Source organism: Apium graveolens, chromosome 3, assembly GCF_009905375.1.
Source record: "Apium graveolens cultivar Ventura chromosome 3, ASM990537v1, whole genome shotgun sequence".
Classification (NCBI taxonomy): Eukaryota; Viridiplantae; Streptophyta; class Magnoliopsida; order Apiales; family Apiaceae; genus Apium; species Apium graveolens.
In genome coordinates this window covers 44,619,582-44,640,849 of record NC_133649.1, presented here as the reverse complement: position 1 = coordinate 44,640,849, position 21,268 = coordinate 44,619,582, and the positions used below count along the sequence as shown (strand labels likewise).

The following is a 21,268-nucleotide window of genomic DNA, read 5'->3' as shown; positions in this document are numbered from 1 at the left end:
TCCGTCTTGTTTTCCCTTAAGTTTCACCGGCCTATTTTCCGGCGAATTAGCCGCCTTGTTTTAGTTCGATAGTTAATCTTGCTGATGTATGTGTATATATTTATACGTGTGTATATGCTTTGATTGATTCCGTTTAATTCCCCGTTGACGCTGCCCCTCACCATTTTCTGGTGAGGATGGCGGCGCATGGCTCGGTTCTGACAGTATCCCAGTGGCTTTGTGGTTCTGTTCGGTTGTTCCTTCTTAACTTTTTGCTTATTTAATTCTACAGAATTTATTGAATAATTTCGTGATATAATAAATTTTGCGTGGAAAATTATTTTAATCGGTCGAGTTTGCGTTGGAAACCCGAGAATTTATCGGGTACCCGCAAAACTTTACCGTCGTCGGCGATGAGCCTGAGCGAGCCGGCGGTGAACAATGATGATTATTTCCGAGTCCTACGTTTACTAATTAAATAAAATACGAATAACAATAATTAATAATTGAATTCGTATCGGTGATTGGGATTGGTGAATTTTGTTATGAATTGGATGATTGTGATTGTTGATTGTGACTGACGTCGATTTGATTTCGACGGGTAGGCCGATAAACAAAGGAGACGATGCCCGATTTTTGAGAAATTGATTCCGAAAATACGGGAGCATAACCCGCAATTATCGGAAACATCGAACGAAATTATATAATTATATTATACAAATCTAGTTATGTGCTAAGCCAAAATATGTTATAATCACCCTACTATCTTCCAAAACAACGAATGTACGTACTTTCGGAAAATAAGCCCTGAACCAAAATTCGATGATGTGAACGTTAAATGTGATGTGTATTTCAATATATATATATATGGGTCGAGATATTAAATCGCATGGGTAGAAGTGATAGTGATATTATGTTAAGCGAGGCGATTATCTGAATTAGGGTATCTCAACCCTGTAGGTCCTAGTCGGAAGACCCGAGATTTGACGTTGGACTAGGAATGATCGAGTGATTAATTATCAGACTCAACAAGATTCCAATCGAAGGACATGAATGATAGAATTGTATCCAGAATAGGATAGTGGTTTGACGATAAAACCAAACGTTCAAGGCAATTCAAAAGTCAACCGGTAATAGTGGTTAAAGCTTCTTTTGAAATACTGCAAATATTTCTTCAATCATATTCTAAGTTCAGAATAGGTAACTGTTTTACATTTTGCTGCAATTACTCTTATTTTGCATGTTCCTTTCATTATTGTTCCTATATTATCGATTGCTCTCTTGAGCAAATACCCATTTTTTCGGGTTATTTGCGAACCCTGAATTGGGATGTTTTGAATTCAAAAGATTTGATATCAAAATACTCCACGGGCTGGATAGTGATGTGTGGGATTAAGTGTTCTTAATCCTAAGGACCGGGATGTAACCGGATCCTTAAGATGGGCCGTAGAGCCTGGGTACCCGACTTGATCTATACAGGTAGGTATAGATCTGCACTGTATCTTGGCTGATCAGCAGGATATAGGTGTGAACTAGTGTCCATTCTAATTTGTTGTTGATCGCCATTAACGGCATTCGCTCTCGAAATGTTTTATGATTCCAAAAACTGGAAAAAACCCTGATTCAGGAGATGGATCTGGGAATCGCTTGTCATTTTTGGATTTAAAATTAAAGGTTGGTAACAACCAATGTTTAATCGCTCAACTCTCTCAAATAAATAGAATCGTATAAAATTGTTTAAAGCTTTTTCCGGAAATGTTCCTTTGATATTAATATTGGAAACTCAAATTATATACTTGCTGGGCATTTTTGGCTCACTCTTGCTTTGTAATTCTTATTTCTTCCAGAAGCAGATAATGATAAAATTGAATAGCTTTTGATAGACAGCAGAAGTAGAGAGATCTCCGCTGTGAGAGGACGAAGATGGTAGAAAAATGAGACAAGAGCATTAGCATAAAGGTATTTACACTTGTAGGGTAGTTGTTGTGAATTGTAGAAGGTTAGATTTTTGTTTCATACCATAACCTGTAAATGATCTGGATTTTAAGGGGTTAATTGAATATTATTTTATTTCATGTAAATATTGTTTCGTGACACCAAATCTTGACCCCGAATTTTGGTTGTTACAAGTTGGCATCAGAGCTACAGGTTATTGGTCACTGAAATAAGAATAGGTGAGGGTAAGATAGGAGTGATAGGCCATATAAGATAGGAAAAATCTAGGCATGCTGATGTTAAGTTGAGTTGAGTGTGAATTGAAGGGTTTTTAGCACATAAACGCAGCGAAAATGTAAATTTAATCTTAAAAAAACGAAACCCTCCGCAGGATCCATGCGAAAAATAATATTTAATTCGTAGTTCAGTGTGTTTACCTTAAGAAGCTTTACGTTAATGGAAAGATGGAGGTCTTTAATAATGATCCAAGAACGATGAACGGAGATCCTTAGCAGCTGCTCCTCAAGTGTGAAGCACTCCACCGGTATCCACCAAGAAAACGATGTAATGAACGAGGAGGAGATGGAGAGAATTAGGGTTTTGTAAATCTTTTTGGTTGAGACAAAAATAGGGTCTATAATAGTATATTTATAGGCAAAATTTTCAGCTGAAAATTTTCCCATAAAATATTGTTATTATTAACTCTTTATTATTCTCACTAATAATTAAAACACCTTTTAATTATTAAACCTTTTTCTAAACTCTTTAGAAATAATTCTCTCAGTTGATTTAATTTCCAAAAATTAAATTCTTAATTAATAATATCAAGAACCTTTTCTTAATTAATTTATATTCAATTAAATCTCGTTTATTCAATTATTAAATTTGCCAATTAATTATTTATTTCATAAATAAATAATTATCAGTCATTATTAATTAATTCCTCCACCATTAAATCATTCTCTTTTATGGTGTGACTCTGTAGGTAGGGGTGAGCAGAAAACCGCACAAACCGCAAAAACCGCCCACACCACACCAATCCGCACCGCAAAACGCGGTTTTTAATTTTCGTGGTGCGGTTGTAGTTTGAATTTTTAATAAACCGCGCGGTGCGGTGCGGGTTGTGGTTTTAAATTTCTGAAATGCGGTTCAAACCGCACCACACCGCAATATTTAATATATATATATAATACTTATATTTCATGATTCCATTTATTAAGTCTGATTCTATTTAACATATTAGGAGTGCTTGCTTGCTGATCATCTTGTTTCTGCAAGACCAATTGTTTCGTGCTGATCATCCTATTTGTGTTTCTTCAAAAATAATAAGACACATGGTACAAACCACCTATTTAATAGTGAACTCATTTAATTGCCGAACCAAAATTCTACGTTAAACTTTACAGTGTGGAATTTCTAATTTGTATTATTGAAGAATATTGGCGATTTTGTTATATTATTTAGAAATTTAATAAAATTTAAGTTTTCTATTTATTTAAAATTTTCGAACTTGTAATGTATAAACCGCAGTGAACCGCACCACACCGCACCGCATTTTTGTGGTGCGGTTTAGCGGTTTTTGAGGGTACGCGGTGCGGTTGCGGTTTGGAAATTTGATCAAACCGCATGTGCGGTTTGGTTTGCGGTTTGAGGAAAAAACCGCACCGCCCGCACCGCGCTCACCCCTACCTGTAGGTTCAATATTAAGACGGCAGTAGAAATAAATAATAATAAAACTATTTTATCATTATTTATATAAATTCTCTAATTCATTAAATATGATTAATTAATTAATCATATTTATTCTACATCGTGAGGGATACTTCTCAGCATATCGCGACTATCCGGATAATACGAATTCACTGCTTAGAATACCAAGAACCTATTCAGTGAGTAGTTACCGTACAATCAATTCCTTCTACCCTGCAATATCACGATTAAATACAAGGCATGGAACTTGTGTCAAGCCTATCTTATTTAATCACTTGCTTTCCCATTCACTATGCTTAGTTCTATTTAATGTAAATTAGAAACTCCTTTCTAATTTCATTCACTCTGGCCAGAGATTCCTGAACTAGCATAAGTGGATAAGCATTGAACATTCTCTTCCTTCACTGGAAGGGGTAGATCCTTTATTGATCATACATTATCTTCGTGTACAAATTCCTATACCCAGTAGAGCCCTTATAATTGTCCCTTGAGACTACGAACTAAACCAAAGCATAGTTCAGTGTACACAAGATGACTATGATGACCTCAAGTCTAAGGATACTTCTACAACTATCACTATGTGAACAACTGTTGACACGTGAGTGAACTCCATCAGTTGTTCAGCTGTGTGAGTCATGTTCAGTGAACTTATTCTATAATAAGCACCTACATACTAGCTATAATGTCACCACACAAATGTCTATGAGAACAGACATCCTTCATAATGAAGCAAGCATAGTATGTACCGATCTTTGCGGATTATTAATTACCAGTTAGTAATCCTACGACCAGGAACTATTTAAGTTTAGAGCTATCATCTTTTAGGTCTCATTATTATGATCTCATCACAATCCATAAAAAGCTTTACTCTAAACTGTGGTATATCTTATTTAAACATTTAAATAGATAGAGCGCGCAATAAAAACAAAACAAGTCTTTTATTAATATCAATGAAATCAAAACAGATTACATAAAAGTTATTCCTAAATCCTCATACATGATTGGACTTAGGACATATCTCTTTCAATCTCCCACTTGTACTAAAGCCAATCACTCTGGTATCTAATACCCATCTTGTCTTTATGACGATCAAAGTGACTCTGAGAAAGTGGCTTTGTGAGTGGGTCTTCTACGTTGTTATGTGTGTCAACTCTCTCGACGTTGACATCTCCTCTTTCAATAATCTCCCTAATCATATGAAAGCGCCGCAGGACATGTTTGGAATTTCTATGAGACCTAGGTTCCTTGGCTTGTGCTATTGTTGCGTTGTTATCACAATACAAGACAATAGGCTCTTCAACGCTAGGAACAACTCCCAACTCAGAAATAAATTTCCTCATCCAAACGGCTTCTTTTGCAGCCTCACTTGCAGCTATATATTCTGCTTCCGCTGTGGAGTCAACCGTTGTAGACTGTTTGGAACTCTTCCAACTAATCGCACCACCATTCAGAGTAAACACGTACCCTGATATGGATTTGCTATCACTTTCTGATTGAAAACTAGAGTCAGTATAACCCTCTATTTTCAACTCAGATTCACCACCAAAAACAAGAAAAATGTCCTGAGTCCTTCGCAAGTACTTAATGATGTTTTTCACTGCTATCCAGTGGTCTTCACCTGTATTGGACTGATATCTGCTCGTTACACTATTTGAATAAGCAACATCAGGCCTTGTACACAATATTGCGTACATGATATATCCTATTGCTGAAGCATAAGGAATCTTACTCATACGCTCTCTTTCCTCAGGTGTCTTAGGAGACATTTTTTCGGAAAGGGAAACTCCATGGCTTATCGGTATGAGACCTCTTTTGGAGTTTTCCATGCTAAACCTTTTAAGCACTTTCTGGATGTATGTACCCTGGGTAAGACCTATCATTCTTCTAGATCTATCTCGCTAGATCTTCATACCGAGAATATAGGATGATTCTCCCAAGTCCTTCATGGTGAAGTTCTTTGATAGCCATACTTTGACTGATTATAACATCGGTATATCATTTCCTATAAGAAGTATGCCATCCATATACAATACAAAAAATGTTACCGCGCTCCCACTAACCTTCTTGTAGACACATGGTTCATCTATGTTTTTGATAAAACCAAACTCTTTTATTATCTCATCAAAACGGATGTTCCATCTACGAGAAGCTTGCCTTAAACCATATATGGTTCGCAGCAGCTTACACACTAGGTGTTCATTTCCCTTGGAAAGAAAACCCTCTGGCTATGTCATATACACTTCCTCCTCAAGTTCCCCATTAAGGAAGGCCGTTTTCACATCCATTTGCCAGATCTCATAGTCGTAGTAAGCATCAATCGCAAGCAAAATCTGAATTGATTTTAACAAGGCTACAGGCGAAAAAGTTTCATCAAAGTTAATCCCTTGCTCTTGTTTGAATCTTTTTGCCACGAGCCTGGCCTTATAGGTCTCCACCTGGCCATCTGCTCCAATCTTTCTTTTGTATACCCACCTGCACCCAATAGGCTTAACACCTTCAGGTGCCTCAACCAGAGTCCATACTTGGTTGGTATACATAGATTCCATTTCAGATTTCATGGCACTATGTCATTTCTCTGAGTCAACACTACTCATAGCCTCATTATAGGTCACAGGGTCGTCATCATCAATGATTGACAACTCATTGTCATTCTTAATGACAAGGCCATAATACCTCTCAGGCTGGCGAGACACTCTCCCTGTCCTACGAATGGGCTGTTCCACAGAAGGTTGTTCAGTCTGAACAGGTGTTTCCACTTGATCCGTAGTAGTTTGTGCTTCTTGAACTTCATCAAGTTCAATTTTGCTCCCACTGTTTCCTTCAAGGATAAACTCCTTTTCCAAGAAGGTAGCATGTCTGGAGACAAACACCCGATGATCGGTGTAAAAGTAATACCCCAAAGTCTCTTTATGATATCCCACAAAATTACATTTTACGGATCGAGATTCCAGCTTATCTGGGTCAACTTTCTTGACATAAGCTGGACATCCCCAAATATTAACGTGTTTAAGACTCGGTTTCCTTTTTTTCCATATCTCATATGGTGTTTGAGGAACAGATTTGGAAGGCACCTTATTCAGTAAATATGCTGAGGTTTCCATTGCATAACCCCATAGGAATACTGGAAGATTCGCATAGCTCATCATGGACCGAACCATATCTAACAAAGTTTGATTTCTCCTTTCAGATACCCCATTTAACTGTGGAGTATATAGAGGAGTCCACTGGGAGACTATACCATTTTCTTTGAGATAATCTATAAACTCTCCATTCAAGTATTCACCACCTCGATCTGATCGAAGAGTTATAATACTATGTTGGTTTGTTTCTCCACTTCATACTTATATTCTTTGAACTTTTCAAAGTCTTCAGACTTGTGTTTCAACAAATACACATATCCGAATCTAGATCGATCATCTATGGAAGTGGTGAAGTATGAAAATCCACCCATGGCTTGCGTAGACATTGGTCCACATACATCTGTGTGTACCAATCCTAGCAAATATGTAGCCCCCTCTCCATGTACACTAAATGGAGATTTGGTCATTTTACCCAATAGACAAGACTCGCATGTAGGATATGATTCAAAATCAAAAGGGTCAAGTAACCCTTCCTTATGCAATGTCCGCACTCTATTTTCACTAATATGACCTAGCCTACAATGCCATAAATTGGTCAAATTTTCATCATCTCGTTTTCTTTTATTAGTTTGTTCAATCTGAAGTAAATCATGATCTACGTCACATACATACAGACCATTATCTCTAATACCACGTCCATAAAGAACATTATCTCTAAGGATAGAATATTCATTATTCTTAATAATAAATGAAAAACCATCCAAATCCAACATAGGAATAGAAACAATATTCCTCACTATAGAGGGAACGTAATAACAATTATTCAGAATAATAGTCTTGCCGGTAGGCATATGTAAACTAAATGATCCTACAGATATGGCCGTAACCCTTGCTCCATTGCCCATACGTAGAATCACCTCATCTTTTTCAAGAGTCCTACTTCCCTTTAGTCCTTGCAACGAATTGCAAATATGAGAACCACAAGCGGTATCTAATACCCAAGTAGAAATTTGACCTAGTGACATATTAACTTCGATCATGAACATGCCTGAATCAGAAGCGGTAGTCTTACTACCCTTCTTCTTCTTCAATTCTGCAAGGTAAACCTTGCAGTTCCTCTTCCAGTGCCCTAACTTGTTACAGTGAAAACAAACAGCTAAATTGGGACCAGTCAACTTGTGAGCATCTAGTATGCTCCAGAGTGATAGTGCAGAAGACATGATGAATATAGTAAATCTGTAAATGATAAACACATAACAACACTTAGCAAATATTCAATTTCATTTCAAAACACTATATGAATCGAGTCTTTATTCATAAGTGTCTCCCACTAGTTTATCTAATTTTTTCAACCCCCTAAGTGAAAATTAAGCATTCATAATGCTAGTGGGAATAGGGATCCTACATTCCATCACACAACCTCGGCTGTGGCACGAAACGTCATGTGATGTTCAATAGGCAGACAACTCTTGTCAATTACGTCTTATGTTATTCCCTAATATAACTTTATCCTCTTGAATAATTGAGTCACGGGTGTGGCACGACAAACTCAATATTCTAAGTCAAGTCTAACCCAATATTTCGTACAATTGAATCAGTCTCCAACGGCCCACGGCTATAGCACGTACCGACCTTTAGATTCTAATTCAATGTACACATCTCTATGTAATATACAAGTATTTCTTATTTTGAAATCAAAGCCCTCGACTGTAGCATGAAACGACAATGATTCAAAAATAAGAACTACTTTCTATCATGTTGGAAGGTTTTGACCGACACAAGCCCGTTGTGTCATTGGCCAATTACTACTTGATATTATTTAATTTTGGAGGGATTATATTACGTTATAATCATAATTATATTATAAAGAGATTCTTCCTTTAAATTAAATATTTCAAATCAATAATCGATAATCAGATGATTCTCAGATCGGGTGGAGCATTGTCAAGAGGCGTCACTTAATAACCCTTTCTTACAGATAGAAATCTGTTGTTGACAGAATCATCCTTTCTCTCAATATTGAAAATTCATATTCAATTACGTGTTTCATAAACACAAGAATCTCATGATCGTATTCATAATATTTATTGTTAAGGCAAGAAATGATTCTTATTCTAGATTTTCTAGAGCACGCCTTATATTGATTTAAGTTCACCTAAATCTATCATCGCATGGTAAACATAGGCATATATCTCATATATAAAATTAAATAAACAAGTAAATGTAAGTACAATAAAGTAAATGTGTTTGGTCATGGCCCCATCCTATGTGATCTTTATCAAGCTCATGACAAAGATCAAGGTCAATCTAATATGGTGATGGAAATAAATACAACTACTTATTATATAAGTCTTCTTCTTTGTTTAGACTTCTTGTATGCCTCGTCTTCTTCTTTGTATCACCTCCATTGAATACCCTTCTTGATTCTTCAATTACATTACATGATTGAAAGTAAAACTAATCTAATGAACTTACAAGAATAACTCGAGTTACATTCGAGATTTATGATTACAAAGATTGGCGACATGCAAGTCGTATTTAAAACCAAAACCAAAACCATTACACTAAGGTCGAAAGGTCATAACCATCCACCATGCTCATACAACACATAAAAGCATGTTAAAACACATAATCTGATCTTAACATATCATATTATCCATGATCTAATCATAAAAAGAAAATATGATAAAAAGCAGAAAAATCAGAATCAAATCAGAAAAATAAGAATCACTGTTTACGGGTAGTAAAAGATGTCAAATGCCTTACAAACGAGCCGTTGATAGCTTTAGCTATTAGTTTTATTCAGACGCCCGTTTACCTATGGAATAGGGTATTCGTTTGCGTAAATCGGACACCAGACCCAGATTTCAGTAAATCTGCAGCAGCCAATTCAGAATCCGTATCTAATATAATTCTCATAATTAGAACAAACATAAATCATGTATTTATCAGTATATATACAGATTACATAATCATCTTATGATTATACAACTCACATGAATATCATATATTCAAAATCATACATATATAAGCATATTATATCAACATCAAATCATGGCGAATCACTTACATGCTCATATATCGAAAACAGTTAAACACTTAAACGAATTAAAAACTTTTCGCAAGTAGCTCTGATGCCAGTGAAGGGTTTTTAGCTCATAAACGCAGCGAAAACGTAAATTTAATCTTAAAAAAAACCGAAACCCTCCGCAGGATCCATGCGAAAAATAATATTTAATTCGTAGTTCAGTGTGTTTACCTTAAGAAGCTTTACGTTAATGGAAAGATGGAGGTCTTTAATAGCGATCCAAGAATGATGAACGGAGATTCTTAGCAGCTGCTCCTCAAGTGTGAAGCACTCCACCGGTATCCACCAAGAAAACGATGTAATGAAGGAGGAGGAGATGGAGAGAATTAGGGTTTTGTAAATCTTTTTGGTTGAGACAAAAATAGGGTCTATAATAGTATATTTATAGGCAAAATTTCAGCTGAAAATTTTCCCATAAAATATTATTATTATTAACCCTTTATTATTCTCACTAATAATTAAAACACCTTTTAATTATTAATCCTTTTTCTAAACTCTTTAGAAATAATTATCTCACTTGATTTAATTTCCAAAAATTAAATTCTTAATTAATAATATTAAGAACCTTTTCTTAATTAATTTATATTCAATTAAATCTCTTTTAATTAATTATTAAATTTGCCAATTAATTTTTTATTTCATAAATAAATAATTATCAGCCATTATTAATTAATTCCTCCACCATTAAATCATTCTCTTTTATGGTGTGACCCTGTAGGTTCAATATTAAGCCGGTAGTAGAAATAAATAATAATAAAAGTATTGTATCATTATTTATATAAATTCTCTAATTTATTAAATATGATTAATTAATTAATCAAATTTATTCTACATCGTGAGGGATACTTCTCAGCATATCGCAATTATCCATATAATACGAATTCACTGCTTAGAATACCAAGAACATATTCAGTGAGTAGTTACCGCACAATCAATTCCTTCTACCCTGCAATTTCATGATTAAATACAAGGCATGGAACTTGGGTCAAGCCTATCTTATTTAATCACTTGCTTTCCCATTCACTATGCTTAGTTCTATTTAATGTAAATTAGAAACTCCTTTCTAATTTCATTCACTCTGGCCAGAGATTCCTGAACTAGCATAAGTGGATCAGCATTGAACATTCTCTTCCTTCACTGGAAGGGGTAGATCCTTTATTGATCATACACTATCTTCGTGTACAAATTCCTATACCCAGTAGAGCCCTTATAATTGTCCCTTGAGACTAAGAACTAAACCAAAGCATAGTTCAGTGTACACAAGATGACTATGATGACCTCAAGTCTAAGGATACTTGTACAACTATCACTATGTGAACAACTGCTGGCACGTGAGTGAACTCCATCAGTTGTTCAGCTGTGTGAGTCATGTTCATTGAACTTATTCTATAATAAGCACCTACATACTAGCTATAGTGTCACCACACAAATGTCTATGAGAACAGACATCCTTCATAATAAAGCAAGCATAGTATGTACCGATCTTTGCGGATTATTAATTATCAGTTAGTAATCCTACTACCAGGAACTATTTAAGTTTAGAGTTATCATCTTTTAGGTCTCATTATTATGATCTCATCACAATCCATAAAAAGCTTTACTCTAAACTGTGGTATATCTTATTTAAACATTTAAATAGATAGAGCCCGTAATAAAAACAAACAAGTCTTTTATTAATATCAATGAAATTAAAACAGATTACATAAAAATTATTCCTAAATCCTCATACATGATTGGACTTAGGACATATCTCTTTCATGAATTAGGGTTAGCGGGTCCGATATGGAATTGGTAAACCAGGATTGTTGAGGGAAGTGTAAGGAAAATATCGCAATGCTATAGGTATATTGAGTTCTCAGATCCTACATTAATGAGGAATCGACAGATCGACGGAGACTGGGTATGTTACCCTACTTTTCATGTGGTTTTGAAGAATATGTGATTGATTCTTGTGATAATTTGTGTAAGGGAAACTAGGTGAGTATTAGTACGATTTAACTTAAAATTAGGTATTAGATAGAGCTCCACATCGGAGACAACCAGTTGATGGAAGCTGATGAAGAACCAACGTTGCACGTTTTGAAGGCACCACCGTTGCGATAAGATTCTTATCACTTATCCGGAGCTGCGCAAGAAATGATATTTACCTTACTAGATATAGGTAATACTAGTAAGAAGGTGCGACCCTATCTAGAGACAGAACATCGAATCGCCTGCGTGGTTGTAAGCATAACGTTAAGGACGAAGATAAGAATGTCAAAGATAGTACCAGATGTCAGCATTGCGGTAGAATTGCGAATAAAATGATATACAACGGTAAATGAAGTTTCATCGACTAATAAGTGCGAGCAGAATCCAAGGAAAAGTAGAAGATGTTCCAAAATGGAGAGACCCTTATATGGGTATTCTTTTAATTAGATATATCATTAGCGAATCATAAGAATAGCAAGTAACTTATATAGTAAGGATGACCAAATATTTGATTTTCAAAATTTTAAAATGAGATTTTGAAAAAGATTTTCTTACTCAACTTTTAGAAGATCTTTGCATAAAATGAGTTTCATAATTTGGGTGTCGAATTACTACTTAAGTTCTTGTTATTATAAACAGAAAATGACCTAAAAAGAAGAATGGATATAGACTCAGCATTGTTAGTTCGAAGGACTACGTAGACCCACTAGCAGGGAGAAAGTTTAAAATTTTCCGTGAAAGACGAAAGTAAACTTTGTTTATTAATATCAATAATTGAATTAACATGTTAAAATATTATTTACCCAATTTATCAAATTATTAAAATTTAGCGAGATTCGTGATTCGAATGGACAGAGGATGATTGAAGGAAATAGAAGAATCTTCTAGATGATTGGAGAAGAATTTTATTTCTATCGACGAAATTGACGCTTGCGTGATCAATGGTTATTCTACGTGGCATAGATGAAATTGAAAGAAATGACTATAAATTTCGTGGGAGCGCAATTATGATCGAATTGTTAAAGCATTTAATGTGAAGGCATTTCCAGATGACATTCTGAAGTAAGGATGTGACTGAAGTTGTGAATATGTTACTCGACTGATTCTTGGAGATGGGTTCGAGTGAAGCATGGACGGTGACCAACACTATCATTCTTTCCTCTAATACGATAGCATATGTTCTTCTTGATTTTTAAATACGTATGAGCTTTTTCTATTAATAAATCATATGAGGCGAAAGCGAAAGAAAATTTTTGTATTCCTTCTGAATTATTTCTCTTCTCAAATTAATAATTCCTGATTGAGACAAACAGTGTTGTGGTGTGACGCTTTGTCAAAATGACAAAGACTTGGGTGGGACGCCACCTAATCATGTGTTGTATGCCATATAGTGCAAAAGACTGGCCATCTTGAGTACGAATATGGTTGTCTCATTCATATCTAAATCCTCCATCTTTCTTCTTCCTCCAATTTACTGACTTACCTCTCCTCCAAAGAAGTTATTGCATCGTTATTCGTTATTCAGTTTTTTAGTCAAAATCATATTCACAAACTCTCCTCTTGCGTAGAGTCTATACTTTGACGATTTCAAAGCAAATAGAATTACATGTCGAATATAGATACGAATGTAAGCCGATAAATGGTGGACAACTGCGAGCAAGAAAGAAGGAATTCACCGATAACGCGGACATGGCGAAGACATCAAGTCAGACCGTTGTTCTTGTTACGGGGATCTCACCAATACGGTAGGTTGCAGTAACGATGCGCTTTAATCAGGAGAATTTGACGTTGCACCTTAAGGCAGGAGAATTTGACGTGAGATAAATGGTTAGCGAACCGTAACAAATAAATTAATTATAAAACAAGGAAGTAAGGCTGTATGCATCAGACAAAGCGAGCGAGTGTCGGGATGACAATCGAAGATCAAGGGAATTCTAAACAATGACTCAGACAGGCAACTAATACCTGAAGCATCCCTTCGTCGCGGGAAGATATTTATTTGAAGATTCAAGATCGAAGACACCTTAATTGCAAATAAATTTTGAACGTGTTCTTCAGGAAATTGTAAAGTTCCTTAAATTGAGTAAATAAGTTATGGTGAATTTAATACCCATAATCGGACCAGTGACGAAAATTCGATACGGAAACATAAGTGGAGATGAAGCAATGATGATTCGACTGTGAAATCTTTTAAGAAATAATAATCTGATGATTGAGTTTTCACCAGATGGTAATAATAATAATTAAAACTCGGTGTGGCTATTAAAAGATAAACAGATTAGTTAATGAAATTGAGTGTGTATCATCAAAGATGGAGGATTGGATGCGGTATAATTCTTAAAAGTAACTGTGCATAATTAGTAATGACAAGAAATAAGTTAAAATACTCGCGAAATAAATTTTGAAAAAAGGAGATAAATTTTAAGTTCATTAATAACAATTTGTAATAAATAATGAAAGAACTGAGAAAGGTATGGTTATATTAATCATCGTTGATTTAAGACCCAATTCCAATTAAAAAGATATACGTTATGCCAGTTAATAATACATATGCTGAACAAAATGATATAGTTTGATTTATGGTGAATGGATGAATTTGGTTGATGGAAGTGGATTGATATGCTTGTGGATGGTTTGGTTGATTGATGGTGTCGGCTTGAGTCCGACTAGTAGTCAATGGTATAGGGGAAGTGCTGCCCAAATTTTCAGAAATTACCCTACATTTAAGGATAAAGAAGTATATTGTCGTTCTCATCAGTACTCCAAATGATTGCGATCTCGGTTCTTGAGAAAGATTGTTATGATCAAACCGACTTTATATAATTGGTCTTTGATTCCAGTTAGCTAGTCATCACTTAGTTTAATTGATCAATTAAAAGAGTTAATTGATCAACTTTACCAACTAATGGTCGGTTAAATGGGAATCGATCCCAATTAGATAAAGTCAAATTCTGACATGATTTTCAGAAACGAAATCAAAGCGATTAGAAATTTGGAGGAAGTGATGGCATTAGCAGAAATTGAAAGCTTAGTAGAATTAGCATGATGTTACTGTAGACATGTGCGAGGTTTTATCTAGAAGAATAGGCTTTTACGATAAACAAGAAGAGCGTTTTCAAGAACTGAAGGTGTAAGACAAAACAAAGAGATGTTATCATCTGTAATGACGTTCCAGGAAGGACTTAAAGGTATACTCATGTCGAATGACGATTGAATGGAAGTTGTTTTAAAATAGTGGAAAGCTAGCAAGTCCAAGTATCCAATGTAGGACGGAGACTGATGAAGTCCACATGTGAACTCAGGAAAAAGAAATGTTGATCAATGATGGGAAAGTCAAATACGTGATCCGTGATGATTTAAGAAAGGCTAAGAAAATAGCTACTGATAAATTCTAATAATTCTGTTGGTAAGAATTTAAATATTATAAATAAAAGCCTTCATTCCAGTGTTAACTCCAGAAATGATCTATCTAATAATGAACAGATTAGTATTATCAATAAAAAGAAATTCCTTATGTTTAAAAGAGATAATGAATAATGAGAATAAAGAACTAATAAAGCAAAGAAGTGGAATCAAAAGGATGATAAAGAAATTTTATAAAATGGTCCAGGATATAAGCAAGTTGTGAACGTCCATTGTGCAAGAACTGATAGGGGAATGAAGTGAAGCATCGATAATTGAAAAAAGGAATTTTATTCAAAGAATGCGTGTAAATAGGGAAGATTAAACAAAGGTATTGGTGGCGAACTGTTAGAGAAGAATGTTATAATGAATCTCATATCGGAATTCTCCATAATTAAAGTGAAGTCCCGAAGATTCTAACGAATGATTTACCAAGGCTACCTCGAAATATACGGTGAAATTTCTCATTGGTTACTGTATAGAGTCGAGCTGGTGTCAAAAGCCCTCTATCGTATGACCCAGTAGGGATGAAGTAATGAGTGAAGGAAACTTCAGGAGTGTGGAATAAAAGAATAATGAAATAAAGAGTATTTCGTGCTATGCACAAAAGAGGTCATAGGAAAAAGAGAATGGAGGTATGAAGTTACGCATCGATTATCAAAAGTTGTAAGTCTAAGGATTAAATGAATATAATGTATCAGGAGTATTTGGATAGTGTAATTATATTTATTGATAACATCCTCGCCCATTCAAGGACTAAGGAAGACCAAGTTGAACGCCTGAAGCTATGTCTGCGAAGGGTTGAAAAGTAGCAACTGCATTCTCAGCTTCAAAGGTATGAATTCTGGTTATAATTAATTATGAGCTATGGTTATTCGGTTAAATACCAAACAGGAAAGGTCCATTTAAGGACAGATGTATTGAGTAGAAAAGAAAGAGGGAATATCATTAGGATTATTGGGGAATAAGTAAAGGAATTTGAAAAGTTAGAAATTGAAGGTTATGCTTGATTCAGTTCCTAATTGATGCTGGTACTTACTTTGTTGCTAGATATCAAAGGTGGTATTAATATAGATGATTGATATTGACTTCAGTATAAAATGTTATGAGCATCAAAGTTCATATTGATATCTAATTTGATATGACGACAAAATAAGTATTAGTACCAAGAGTTCGGTTTTGAATAAAGTTATGATTCATTCCATTCCAAATTAATATTTTCTTTCAGATAGTAAAAGATTCTCGCTCGATGGATATATTTGATAGTGATTGAAAAGAAACTGAAGTATACTACAAAGTGGTGAGTTAAAATGCAATTGCCGAGATTTTCCTTTAAATTTTAGTTTTTGAATAGATTTAGAATATTTCGAAGCATCAGATGCCATGAGCTCAGTATATCGTGCGCAGACGGATAGAAAGTGCAAGAGGCCGATTAAAGATTCTTGAATGCGATTGAAAACGATCATGGGTCAGGCTAATCGAATAGAAAGAGGCCTGAAAAGCAAAGTAGAACAGTCAGTGAAAATAGGAAGTTCACGAACACAAATTATTAGAATTAGAGAGAAAAGCAAATTAGTATAAATTAAGTTAGTCCTTTGAGAAAATGAGATAGATAGAGCGATTGCGAATGAGTTGGCCTTGTTGTTACATGCATAACGAGTTTATAAGATGTTCAAATGTATATGACTAAGAGGAGTAATTTAGCTACATATGTATAAAATGAAGGTTTAAGTCAGGTTACGTGAGTAACTGATAGATTTGATGTCCGTAAGAGACCGTTGATTTGTGATTAAAGTGATGAGACCTGAGAAATTATAAGAGAGATACTTGGAAAATATCATGGTATGTTCCTTAGCATGATTCTGAGGACAGAATCCTTTTAAGGGGGGAAAGATGTAACGTCCGGGAAATATTATGTAATTATTTTTATCAATAAATAATTATTATGTGATTTTTATGTGAATTTTGGTGAATTATTTGATGATTGATATTAATTTTTGGGTGTTTATTTCTGATAAAATTAGGATATTTTAATCTTTAATTATCCAGAATAAAATATAGATAATTTTGGTATTTTCTGGGAATTTTTAGATTATCATATGATCTTATAAGGATTTATAGAATTAATAATGATTATTTTACGTAATTATAAAATTACTTTTTAGAACCAGAAATCGTCCCACTTCAACCATTTTTACAACCCTAAACTCTTCCGAAAACTCCTTCCTAACCTAATCTGATATTATGAACACTTTTCATGTTTTGACTTTTTCAATCCGGGGTACGGTTTGACCCGTACGAGTCCCGGCGTGAAATTTTCGACACGCTAATTATTTTATAGATCGATAAAACTCGTATTCTCGAAAGGCGAAGTATAATTACCTTATTTTTGTATAAAGTGTTTTATAAGAGGCCATGTTTTAATAATTATCCAAATCTGGTATTAAAATTATATTTTTATATAGCTACTTAGCGGCTAAGTAACCTATTTTTGGATCCGATATGTAAATGTAATTATTGAATTATTAAGTAAATAAAATATGTGATGGTTCTGTCAGCTATGTGTTGCTGTATTATTAATTGTTTGTGATTTGTTGGATGTGAAGATTAATTTTACAATTAGTTATCGAGCTGTATGAATTTAATTTAATTTTTATTGAATATTTATTCTTATAAACGCTAAAATTATTTCTAAAATTATTTTTATTATTTTATAATTTTATTTATTATTTTTAGGAGTTTATAAAATTTAGAAATTAATATTTTATCAATTACTCTTCTTTAAATGATTTATTAAGTAATAAATAAGGGTTATTTAACTTTTAAATAATTTTATAAAGCTACCATAACATGTCAAAGTTTTGAAACTTATTTTATTATCTCTACAATAACTCTAAGGATTGGGTAAAAATAGTAGTTGGATTTATTGTGATGTCTGGATATTTTAAAATTATTCTAATAATAATTATTTCTATTTGGTGTGCTTTCTTGTAAAAATTCGTAGAAAATAAACCATATACTCAAAAATTATTTTAAAAATATCGAGAGATAGATATTTTTATGAACTTTATTTTAAAATTATTTTGTTGTTAAATTCTATGTTTCCTCGTTATCATACAATTTACCAACATAACTGCAGTATTATTAAAATTCTGGAAAGAAAATTTAAAGGAGGCAAAGGGTTGATAAAGCCCCTGCCTCCATTCCTTTTTATAACCCAGCCAACAGACCCATTTTGGGTGCCCCTTTTGCTCATCTTTCTTGATCTCTCTCTTGCATCTCCTGCTCGATTCCTTTTTCTGTCCTTAATCTCTCTTCCCTTCGCTCTTTCTTTCTTTGTTCCCTGTGTTGCCGTACGTCTTGTTTTCCGGTAAGTTTCACCGGCCTATTTTCCGGTGAATTAGCCGCCTTGCCTCGTTTTAATTCGACAGTTAATATTACTGATGCATGTGTATATATTTATATGTGTATATATGCTTTGATTGATTCCGTTTAATTCCCCGTTGTTGCTGCCCCTCACCGTTTTTCGGTGAGGATGGCGGCGCGTGGCTCGGTTCTGATAGTGTCCCAGTGGCTTTGTGGTTCTGTTCGGTTGTTCCTGCTTAACTTTTTGCTTATTTAATTTTGCAGAAATTAATTGAATAATTTCGTGATATAATAAATTTTGCGTGGAAAATTAATTTAATCGGTCGAGTTTGCGTTGGAAACCCGAGAATTTATCGGGTACCCGCAAAACTTTACCGCCGTCGGCGATGAGCCTCGGCGAGCCGGCGGTGGACAATGATGATTATTTATGAGTCCTACATTTACTAATTAAATAAAATACGAATAACAATAATTAATAATTGAATTCGTATCGGTGATTGGGATTAGTGAATTTGGTTATGAATTGGATGATTGTGATTGTTGATTATGATTGACGTCGATTTTTTATCAACAGGAAGGCCGATAAACAAAGGAGATGCTGCCCGATTTTCGAGAAATTGATTTCGAAAATACGGGAGCGTAACCCGCAATTATCGGAAATATCGAACGAAAATATATAATTATATTATATAAATCTAGTTATGGGCTAAGATAAAATATTTTATAATCACCCTACTATATTCCAAAACAACGAATGTACGTACTTTCGAAAAATAAGCCCAGAACCAAAATTCAATGATGGAACCTTAAATGTGATGTGTATTTCAATAATATATATATATATGGGTCGAGATATGAAATCACATGGGTAGAATTGATAGTGATATTATGTTAAGCGAGACGATTATCTGAATTAGGGTATCTCAATCATGTAGGTCCTAGTCGGAAGACCCGAGATTTGACATTGGACTAAGAATGATCTAGTGATTAATTATCAGACTCAACAAGATTCCAATCGGAGGACCTGAAGGATAGGATTGTATCCAGAATATGATAGTGGTTTAACGATAAAGCCAAACGTTCAAGGCAATTCAAAAGTCAACCGGTAATAGTGATTAAAGCTTCTCGAAGCAAGTATTCCTGAACTTTCTTTTAAAGTACTGCAAATATTTCTTCATTCCTATTCTAAGTTCAGAATAGTTAACTGTTTTACATTTCACTGCAATTACTCTTATTATGCATGTTCCTTTCATTATTGTTCCTATATTATCGATTGCTCTCTTGAGCAAATACCCATTCTTTCGGGTTATTTATGAACCCTAAATTGGGATGTTTTGACATCAAAATACTCCACGGGCTGGATAGTGATGTGTGGGATTAAGTGTTCTTAATCCTAAGGACCGGGATATAACCGGATCCTTGAGATGGGCCACAGAGCCTGGGTACCCGACTGGATCTATACAGGTAGGTATATATCTGTACTTTATCCTGGCTGATCAGCAGGATATAGGTGCGAACTAGTGTCCAGTCTAATTTGTTGTTGATCTCCATTAACGGCATTCTCTCTCGAAAAGTTTTATGATTCCAAAAATCGGACAAAACCCTGATTCAGGAGATGAATCTGGGAATCACTTGTAATTTTTGGATTTATAATTAAAGGTTGGTAACAGCCAATGTTTAATCGCTCAACTCTCTCAAATAAATAGAATCGTTTAAAATTGTTTAAAGCTTTTGTCCGGAAATTTTCCTTTGATATTAATATTGGAAACTCAAATTATATACTTGCTGGGCATTTTTGGCTCACTCTTGCTTTGTAATTCTTATTTCTTCCAGAAGCAGATAATGATAAAAGTGAATAGCTTTTGATAGACAACAGAAGTAGAGAGATCTCCGCTTCGAGAGGATGAAGATGGTAGAAAAATGAGACAAGAGCATTTAAAGGTATTTACACTTGTAGGGTAGTTGTTGTGAATTGTAGAAGGTTAGATTCTTATTTCATACCATAACCTGTAAATAATCTGGATTTTAAGGGGTTAATTGAATACTATTTTATTTTATGTAAAGATTGTTTCGTGACACCAAATCTTGACCCCGAATTTGGGTTGTTACACTTTATTATAACTCTTAGCCTACAAGGCTCATCCTGATGCTGCATCAAGCATGGGTCTAGAAGTAGGACCTGATCCATTGTAGAAATAGTTGATAATCATCCAATCAGGCATGCCATGGTGTGAGAACTTTCTTAGCATCTCCTTATATCGATCCCAAGCCTCACATATAGATTCTCCAGTTTGTTGAGCAAACTGAGTAAGAGCATTCCTTATTGCGGCAGTCTTCGCCATGGGGAAGAATTTAGTGAGAAACTTTTGAGCAAGATCTTCCCAAGTGGTGATAGACCCTGCTGGTAGAGAGTATAACCAACACTTAGCCTTGTCCCACAGAGAGAATGGGAAAAGACGTAGTTTGATAGCATCTTCAGTCACATGATTGAACTTGAAAGTGTCGCAGATCTCGATGAAATCCCTGATGTGCATGTTGGGGTCTTCAGTAGGAGAACCCCTAAACTGAACTGAGTTCTGTATTATCTGGATCGTGCTTGACTTGATCTCAAAAGTGTTAGCCCTAATGGATGGTCTGATGATGCTAGACTGAATGTCATTAATCTTAGGCTTAGAATAGTCCATCAAAGCCTTCGGATTTTCTGCTTGATCACCCATAGCTACTACAATTGGATCTT

The 21,268-nt window shown here is 34.7% G+C and overlaps 1 non-coding gene across 1 annotated transcript; it reads left to right on the top strand.

Annotated features, from left to right (window-relative positions):
• Window positions 1-20,751: 20,751 nt before the first annotated feature.
• Window positions 20,752-20,858, top strand: LOC141715871 (small nucleolar RNA R71). The gene has a single exon (XR_012572617.1). It is a non-coding gene; the product is annotated as a small nucleolar RNA R71 (small nucleolar RNA).
• The last annotated feature ends 410 nt before the right edge of the window (window positions 20,859-21,268 follow it).